Source organism: Globicephala melas, chromosome 5 (assembly GCF_963455315.2).
Source record: "Globicephala melas chromosome 5, mGloMel1.2, whole genome shotgun sequence".
NCBI classification, from domain to species: Eukaryota; Metazoa; Chordata; class Mammalia; order Artiodactyla; family Delphinidae; genus Globicephala; species Globicephala melas.
In genome coordinates, this window is record NC_083318.1 from 106,599,536 (window position 1) to 106,607,563 (window position 8,028).

Here is an 8,028-nt window from a genome sequence, read left to right on the forward strand (position 1 = left end):
AAGTATATAATTATGTAAAAATATATGGAATTATAAACAAATCTATATAATACCAGAAATATATATATAATTATATAAATATTTATAAATAAATTATAAAACATTTAAATTGATAAATAACAATTTTACTTATAATTTATAAATAAATACATAAAATATAAAATATATATAAGATAAAATGTTTAAATATCAAAATAAAAAATGGAAGAGGTCAAAAAACTATTAAAATAAATGTATGTTTTTTTCCCACAATTCCATCTGTCCTCTTGGCCAAATCTTGGAGTGCATCTGTGTGGTTGGAGACCCCTGCTGGACAGGAGTGCACCTGAGCCTGAATCTGATCTGGTCTCATAGTCACAGCCTCCCTCACAGCCTCCCTCAGCTCCTGACTGGCTCCCCTTTCTGTAGTGCAGGGCCTGGAGCTCAGTGCCCAATATACAGGGTCCGACTGACTTGAGAATCTTTAGCTAAAAGCACTGACTTTCTGGCTTGCCCTCAGTACAGGAGTAAGTGATAAATACCCGAGTAATCTCATACTGCCTCTGCTTGCTTCTCTGAGTAAGGAGGGATTCTGGCACGTGCCCGAATCAAGGGTAGATCTGGGAGGGAGAATGCTTCCAAGTGATAATGTGGTGACACCCCCAGAGGTCAGGAACCCTTGGGAAGTGGGAGAGGCTGAGTCTCTGAGAAACCTGAGGATATTGAAAATGAGGAAGAAGTTAGGAAGTTCTGTTACAAATGGGTCATGGGCTGCAATCAAACGTATATACAGTGAAATCTATGCATAGATCAGAACAACTTATGAAATGTGTCATCAGTATTTAAGAGAAAAGATTAGAGATAAATCCTGCTAAGTGATAGAAAATACCCTCAAATTAATAGCAAATTCCTGAAAATACTGTTTATCTTTATGCTTAGTTTCCTCATCTACTAATCTGCAGATAATATGGCTTCATTAGGACCTCACGATTCTCACTAGGATAATTCACAATGATAATTCAGGCATTTAGTGAAAGAAAATAGCCATTTGTTAGGCAACTGAACAGCTGTTAAAGCTTGTTGGAGACAAAGCACAGGGGACAAGCATTTTGCCACACCCACATGAGCTCATGTGGGAACTGTGGACCCAACCTCACTCTATTGGCAGCTGTTGGGAAAGGGCTCCCACTGCGGAACTGCTGCCTTCCCAATGGCGTGACCACTGTGGCAGGTTCAGATCTTTCTAAACCATCCCCTTTTGTCCATCCACTCTTGCTTTTCCCCATCATCCATCATATCTCATTTAGGAAAGAGGTGAGTGGGGTCTCACTTCCCTTCATTTCTCTATCTTGAATACCTAAATTAATTTTTAGGCATTTATGTAAGAAAAGGCCTATCCCCCTTCTTGGTAAGTATTAATGTCCTAGTACTTTCAAAGCACAGTTTTAGGCAGGAAATGGGGAGGTTGTGTTTGGATGGCAGTCCAATGACAGTAGGTGATAAATTTTTGTTTTGAGTAGGGAAACAAGTGTACAGTGATGTCAGAGATACTTCTTGAATTACTGCCTAATTTTTTGCCAGGTATCATGTTTCCCTTGGCAAGAAAAGGTTGTTTAGAGATGCCTTTTTGTCTTCATTCTGTATTACACTCTCTGGGATTTTTTTGCTTTGCTTCTGCTAATGTTAGAAGCTCAACTTCAGGAAAATAATGTACAGGGTTTGTAGTGAGGTGGATGGACCTAGAGTCTGTCATACAGAGTGAAGTAAGTCAGGAAGAGAAAAAACAAATACCATATGCTAACACATATATATGGAATCTAAGAAAAAAAAAAGAAAAAGGTCATGAAGAACCTAGGGGCAAGATGGGAATAAAGACACAGACCTACTAGAGAATGGACTTTAGGATATGGGGAGGGGGAAGGGTAAGCTGTGACAGTGAGAGAGTGGCATGGACACATATACACTACCAAACGTAAAATAGATAGCTAGTGGGAAGCAGCCGCATAGCACAGGGAGATCAGCTGGGTGCTTTGTGACCACCTAGAGGGGTGGGATAGAGAGGGTGGGAGGGAGGGAGATGCAAGAGGGAAGAGATATGGGAACATATGTATATGTGTAATTGATTTACTTTGTTATAAAGCAGAAACTAACACCATTGTAAAGCAATTATACTCCAATAAAGATGTTAAAAAAATGTACAGGGTTAAGCATTTTGTATTTTTATTGGGTTTAAAGAAATGCTGTATTCAGGCTGAATTAACACTTTGTTCTAAACTTTGAAAAAATGATTTAATAACTGACAGTGCTTTGGAATCATCTCTTAAACACATAGCAATGTTACTCTGAATTGGAATATATATATAGTTTATTTATTCAACGAATATTCATTGACTGCCTCCTTTCTGTCTGGCACTGTTCTAGAAGCTGAGGGTAATAATGGTGAACAAGACATTGGAGCTTATTCTTATTTTTTCGGTGGGGGAAAGAGTACAAAACTCAGTAAATAAACAAATTAATAAGATTACTTCAGATATTAAGTGTGGAAAAGAAAATAAAGCAGAGGTATTTATCAGGGTCTCAGCAAGAAACAGAGGTGTACTTAAATTATAACTGAGAAAAGTTTAATAAAAGTTCTATTTATAAAGATATGGGCAGGAGATGAGTAAGGAAACCTTGGAAATTAATATAGTGCTTTAAGGCTGGAAACAGAGGCAAACCCTGAATTGGAGGACCCAGTTTCCTGAAGGATGGAGAGGACCAGGTGGAGAGGGCCGCTGTACAGAGGCTCTGACTTTCAGTGCGGGCCTCAGCCAGCCCTTGGGTCTCTGTGGGGATGGAACTGAGGAAGTAAGTTGTCCACCGCATGGGCTCCCCACTGGCCTAACCCACTGGACGTCACGTGGTGAGGGAGCTGGAGGATGTAGTCCATACAAGTCAGCCTTCCAGGGAACAGAGCAGGGGGAAAAACGTGGACAGTGTGGGTCTCGAGGAGCATGGAAGACATCCAGAGCCAGAGGGAAATGGAACATTATATACAATGGTTGGTGATCTCAGATGTCATATTGATTCTGCCTTGAAGGCACTTACAGTTTATTTGAAGTGATCCAAAATAAGTTTATGAAAACATAACTAGCAACATAAAACTGGTTATCGGTAATAAAAGTCTAGTACACTCTAACACTTATATTTGAGAACAGGAAGGGATTGCTTCTGGAAGATGCAATTGGAAGATGAAACACTGCATGGAGTGAGGGTAATTGCATTTGAGCTTAAGGAATGAGTAGAGTGTTCATTGTTGGGAAAGAAGAAGTGAACATTCCAGGACTATAAAACATCATGGGTCCAAGTGCAGAGATAGGACATGTTTTAGGAACAATTTGGCTAAAGTGATTGGATGATGCTACAATCCTTTTAGACTCATAGACTTGTATTTAAAATAAACCTACTTCCTTCCCAACTTCCACTCAGTGTAGAAATCGCATTGGTAGGTACTAGCTTGCTGCCATTCTCCCTCCCTCTCTTCCTTTCCCTTCCCCCTTCCTCCTTACCTGTGTGCCTTTTGACAAGCATTTATTGAGCATCTACAGTTTATACACAGTTGTAATAAGGCCCTGTATTGTAGAAGACCGTGCTCCTACTCAGGGAGCTCAGTTTCAATTTTATCATTCCAGATGGTTCCAGTTATTCAACAGGATCCTAATAGTAATAGCTAACACGTATTGAACATTTTTTATATACCAGACACTGTCCTTATTTCAGAGGACTTGGTTTGTCTTATGAAGAATGCATTAAAGATTTAGGAGAAGGGGCTATTGAAATGATCTTCCACATATTGGCCCTACAAAGGTGTGTTGGACTGTTTTAAAAGAAGCATCCAGGGGCTTCCCTGGTGGTGCAGTGATTGAGAGTCCGCCTGCCGATGCAGGGGACACGGGTTCGTGCCCCGGTCTGGGAAGACCCCACATGCCGCGGAGCGGCTAGGCCCGTGAGCCATGGCCGCTGAGCCTGCGCGTCTGGAGCCTGTGCTCCACAACGGGAGAGGCCACAACAGTGAGAGGCCCGCGTACCGCAAAAATAAATAAATAAATAAATAAATAAATAAATAAATAAATAAATAAATAAATAAATAAAGAAGCATTCATTTGCTGAAATATTAAATTGACTGACAACCTAGTGCATATCAAGTGTGCCTAAGATTTTAAATTTAACTAGTGTAAGAGGAAGCTCTTTTCATTGACAGACCCATACAGATTGAATTTGGGCCCCAAGTGAGTTCCTTCCTCTCCGTGGCAGCATTGCCCCTGCTTCCCCCTTTCTGGGATTCCAGATCTCAATGCACAGGCAGCCAGGCAGGTGGAAACTTCATGCAACGACTCGAGGGCAGGGAGCTGCAAGAGGCAGCAGGCCTGGGGAGGGGAGCACCCCGTCTCCGCTCCACGGCAGGCTGAGGTCTAAGGAGGGTGGAGCATGGTTTCCTTCCAGCGGAGGGAAGGGAGCTGACTTCCTTCTCTGTACTCAGAGAGATGTTCCTTTAGAGGCTTGCTGTGGTTTCTCTTCACTTCCAATGTTGACAAGACAGAATTCATTTGGAAAAAGAGAGCTCCATGATTCATAATGAGCTATTTTGTGCTTTTAAAAAACAACTCTTTAGAAACTGAATTTTCCTTATAACTCTTAAGTCTTCTATTTTTTTTTTTTTTTTTTTTTCGGTACGCAGGCCTCTCACTGTTGTGGCCTCTCTCATTGTGGAGCACAGGCTCCGGACGCACAGGCTCAGCGGCCATGGCTCACGAGCCCAGCCGCTCCATGGCATGTGGGATCTTCCCGGACCGGGGCACGAACCCGTGTCCCCTGCATCGGCAGGAGGACTCTCAACCACTGCACCACCAGGGAAGCCCAAGTCTTCTATTTATAACCTTAGGCTCGTTTAAAGAAGTGAAGTAATGTATGAAAATGGTGATGGCCTATATTAGGAAAGGCCAGTATATTGCATTTTCCCTGCCCAACATATATGAATTATAGATTGGTCTCCTATGGAAGTTTATCCTCAAGAAACCTAGATAGAATTTTAGTGCTAGTCTTATTAAATTTGTTCATTAAACATAGCTCAGGCACCATAGTAATATTTAAACTGGAGTAATCACTGGGTTGCAAATGAGATATTATTTATTTATTTATTTATTTGTTTGTTAGAACAACTCAGCAAAATAAAATTCCAGTTTATTGTTGGACAACATTGTTTCACACATACATCAAACAGGCCAAAAAAAAAAAAAAAAAAAAACAACCCAGCAACTTCATAGAAAAAAAAAGGAAAAAAAAGAAACCTTTGATCTTTGGCCTTTTTAACCATCTCATACAAATCAACTACTTATGGTACATATAAGTATATACACAAAAAATGTTACGGGAATGCTCGGAATAAGATTGTTTTTTTGTTGGTGTTTTTGTTTTTCTTACAAGTTTTTTTTTTTTCTCCTTTGAGATTATAATGAACATGGTCACACCACAAGTAAAGTCAGAAGTAGGACAGAGAATGCTTCGAAGGCTGGTTTGGTCATCTGAGATCATTAAAAATGGCTTGACCCCCTAACAATATGTACAAAAATATAAAATGTAAATAAAAAATACAAATTTTCCTTTTTAAAGTACTTTAAGAAAAAAAGCAGGGCCTTGGAAGTTTTGGTTCCTTTTTCCTCCCCTGTTGCAAATTCGCACTGTGGTTTTGGTTGGGTGGTGGAGAGCACGTGTCATCTGCGGGTGGCCCTGCCAGCAGTGGGCGGGCGGGCGGGCGGGACTCTCTACTTGAAGGTGACCGCGCTTAGATTCTGAGACAGGAAGTGGAGGGTGACTAGGTCAGGGTGGCCTTTTAAGTTTAACTTTTCCTTTTTTGCTGTCTAGTCATGCTCATCGGTCTTCCGCTTCTTGGTGTCAACATCGTCATCCTCATCATCTTCAGCTGCCCGCTTGCCTGTAGCTGCCTCAGTGTCATCATCTTCATCTCCATCCTCTTCCTCCCCATCGCCTTCCTCTGCCTCCTCCCCCCTTCCTCCTCTTCTTCGTCTACCTCAGTGTCGGCCTCCTGCTCTCCATTTGCCTCGTTAGCATTTCCATGAGCAGGCGCCTATCTCCCATTCTCTGCCTCCTCCACAACTTCCTTCTTCTCTTTTAAGTCCTTGGTGGTGATTTCGGAGCTGGTATCCACGGCCGCGTCTGACAATGATGGGGCACGCCGGTGATCCGACGCAGCGGATTCAGAAGAAAGCAGGAGTTCAACGACTCTGGCAATCAAGATGCCGGAGTCCGCGGCTGAGGCGGCTGCGGCGCGTGGGGAGCCGGACAAGGGAACAATGCAAAGATGGCTTTTCAGAGCAGCCAGTCCAAGTGAGATATTATTAATGTGGTTTTAAAGAATGTATTTCACACATTAAAGGAGTGTTTTAAATCTGCATTTTTACCGCTAAAATCCTGCAATCTAGGTATTTGAGAAGTTACTCTTAAGGTTATATGAGTGTTAACTTTCTCATCTTTCAACTTGCTCGCCAAGATTAATTCCAGATCAAATCCATATGGAGTGAGAGATACTGTTGAGCAGACCCCAGAGGTCCTGCCTGTGACACGGGTGGTCTTAGGGAGAGAGATGGACTGTACTGGAGGAGCAACAGGCAGGGTCCAGAAACTAGCTTTTGGAAGGAGATGGGGGAGTGAGGGGGTCTGGAGGAAGGAGAAAATGCAGAATGTGGTCATGGGGATGCTTGGAGACAGGCTTTTGCCCTGTACCAGCAACAGGAATTTGTTCTTCTAGGGCCACTCTTGTGGAGCTTGCAATTAGGCAGCCTTTGCAAGCACTGGTACAGCCAGCTTTCTTCCAGACCCCAGAGAAAGGAAACATGTACAAAAGACCAAGGGAAAGAGACTCAGTTTGTGCAGAGGATCTCACGGACGTAGACAGGGACTGTCCGTGTCTGTGCTCTTAGCCTCCGACCAAAGCTAGCAGGACCTCTCTGCTGGGGTAGACTGTGTTTCTGCTTTAAAACAATGCATGTGGAAGGACAGAGCACTCCTGAGACTTTTTTTTCTTCCAGTTTTCTTGAGATATAATTGACGCACAGCACTGTATAAGCTTGAGGTGTACAGCATCTTGATCTGATTTACATACATCATGAAGTGATTATCACAGTAAATTTAGTGAACATCCATCATCTCACATACGTATAAAATTAAAGAAATAGAAATTTTTTTTTTCTTGCAATGAGAACTCAGGATTTGTTCTCTTAACAACTTTTACATATAGCATTCAACAGTGGCAATTATACTTATTATGTTGTACATCCCTAGTACTGATGTATCTTATAACTGGAAGTTTGTACTTTTTGACTGCCTTCATCCAGTTCCCCTCCCCACTGGACTTTTTTTAGCTGCTTAACAGGAAAGAGAGAAAGGTTTTCTGTGTGTATTCAGTTTGGAGTGTCTGCTTGCACTAGATCCATGCTAGAGGCATTCGTAGTTCACTTACTGCATAACCTGTGCTGCTCCACACACCTGCGAGGCCTGAGTTTTTGCTCTTGGTGAAGCAGATTGGGGTTGACAGTAAAAAAAAAAAAAAAAAGGAGGAAAACTCAGTAGCCTTCTTGAATCAGATTAACAGAGACCAGATATGAGATCCTTTTTGAACCAGAAATTAAGGTAGATATGACTTACCCTCCTAAAGTCAGATCTGTAATAAGTGAGAAAGTTCCCATAGTGGAGAAGAAGGTAAAGAACTCTCGATTCCAAGCAAAAGCCCCTCAGGCCCAGAATTTGGGCATTTTAGTGTGTATCCTGTCCTCCCCTTATTGTCATAAAGGGGACTTCAGTGACCACTTGTTCTCTGGCTCATCCCAGACCCCAGTATGTGTTGGACAGTCTCAGAACTGCCTAGGACTGTGGAGTGGGCACCACCACTCTTCTGGGAGAGTTTGGTGTCAAGCTGCATTCACGAGGGAAAGGACTAGGTGGACCTGGCATCTTTCTTCTCTTGTGAGAGATGCAGACCCTAGAGGAGAGGAA

The 8,028-nt window shown here is 42.2% G+C and overlaps 1 pseudogene; it reads right to left on the bottom strand.

Moving 5' to 3' along the window:
• Nucleotides 1-5,806: 5,806 nt before the first annotated feature.
• LOC115864504 (prothymosin alpha-like) lies at nt 5,807-7,721 on the bottom strand (annotated as a pseudogene).
• Between the last annotated feature and the right edge of the window lie 307 nt (nt 7,722-8,028).